The sequence below is a fragment of the Marmota marmota genome, unplaced genomic scaffold (assembly GCF_001458135.2).
Source record: "Marmota marmota marmota unplaced genomic scaffold, marMar, whole genome shotgun sequence".
Lineage (NCBI taxonomy): Eukaryota > Metazoa > Chordata > Mammalia > Rodentia > Sciuridae > Marmota > Marmota marmota.
In genome coordinates this window covers 995,925-997,648 of record NW_026000079.1, presented here as the reverse complement: position 1 = coordinate 997,648, position 1,724 = coordinate 995,925, and the positions used below count along the sequence as shown (strand labels likewise).

At 43.3% G+C, this 1,724-nt stretch overlaps 1 non-coding gene across 1 annotated transcript; it reads right to left on the bottom strand.

Moving 5' to 3' along the window:
* Positions 1–775: 775 nt before the first annotated feature.
* On the bottom strand, positions 776–848 carry Trnav-cac. Its single transcript has one exon. It is a non-coding gene; the product is annotated as a tRNA-Val (tRNA).
* Positions 849–1,724: the final 876 nt, after the last annotated feature.

The following is a 1,724-nucleotide window of genomic DNA, read 5'->3' as shown; positions in this document are numbered from 1 at the left end:
AGCTATCTCGCTCCTTGGTGGATCTCCCAAAAGATCTAAATTCAGCACACTGTCTCGATACAGCCACCTCAGTGTTTCTACCAGCACAGTTCACAACAGCTAAATGTTGGAATCAACCCAGATGCCTGACATTAGATGAGTGGATTAAGAAATCGTGGTGTATACATATACTGGAATTCTAATCAGCCATAAAAAAGAATGAAATGATGGCATTTTGCTGGTAAATGGATGGAAATGGAGAACATCATGTTAAGTGAAATAAGCCAACTCAGAAACTCAAAGGTCAAATGTGTTCTCTCATATGAGGAAGGTAGACTAAGACCAAGGGAAGAGGGAGAGAAGAATAGGATAACAAAAAGAGCCAATCGAATATGAATTAATAGATGAGGGAAAGGAAGTCGAGTAGGGCAGAGGAAGGAGAGTGGGAGAGGGGAGAGCAATGGGGGAGAAGGGAGGGTCATGAACTGAAATCAATTTCTATACTACTATGTATAACTATAAAGCTCTAATAAAAAATAAAAAGAAAAAAATGTCAAGGCCTCTGTGGACATCTTGTTCTCCAGGCTTTTTTTTTTCTTTTTTTTTTGTATGTGGTACTAGCGATTGAATCCAGGGGCACTCTACTGCTGAAGTGCATCCCAACCCACTGTTTTTACAGGGTGACCTTGAATTTGCCTGGCATCCTTCTACCTCAGCTGCCTGAGTAGCTGGGATTACATGTGTTGGTCACCATGATCAGCCCTAGCTTATTTATTTATTTATTTATTTATTTTGGTGGTGGTGCTGGGGATTGAACCCAGGGCCTTGTGCATGTGAGGCAAGCACTCTACCAGCTGAGCTATATCCCCGGTTAAATCCTTAGCTTTAAAATGTCCTAATTAGTGCAGTCTCTACTTCTCCATTCAAGACATTAAATGACTGTATGTAATTGGTTTTGACAAATTGATAAATTGTTGGATAACTCTGCATTGGGAGAGCTCCAAGTTCCGTCATGTCAACTTCCTTGTTACTGAATTCAGATCCTGACATTTCACTGGGATTGAGGTTTGAAAGGGTCTTTCTTGTACCTCTTATGCTGTTGAGTGTCACCATAAGTATAGGCTGCTATTTTTTTTTTTTATGAAGGAGAAAAGTTTTGAAGTTATTTGATATTTTCTACTATGGCTAAAATTGTCCAGAATTGCACACTTCTCCCTGAATGAGCTATTGAAATGACCCCACCCACTCTCTTCTTATGATCTGGTGTTTTATATATTATTTATTTACTTACGATCTATTTTTTATGTTCTATTTATTTTTAATGAAAAAGAGCACACACACACATTTTGTTTTACCAGCAATTGGTAATAGGGATATAGAGGGAGAGGGAAGAGGACAGGGAGGACAGCGATGCCCAGCTGACTGTCCTCTGTACCCTGCTGTCTGCTGCCCTCCCAGCACAACCCCTGAATGTCGGATGCTCCTCTGCACCCCTTGCAGGCCTGGGCTGAGGCTCTTCTGTTTCCCGCAGGCAGGAAGGTCAGGGAAAGACCACAGTGCAGAGCTTCTCCTGCAACTTGGCCTCTGCCTGGCCCCTTGCCCTCCTCCCACTCCAGGAAACAGCAACCCTGGGACCCCTAGGGTCTGAGAGTCCTGACTTGACTTTCTCAGAACCCTCACTCCCTCCCACTCCTGGGGCACATCATGGCTGGGCTCCTTTTGACAGTTTCTGAGATCCTGGCCCC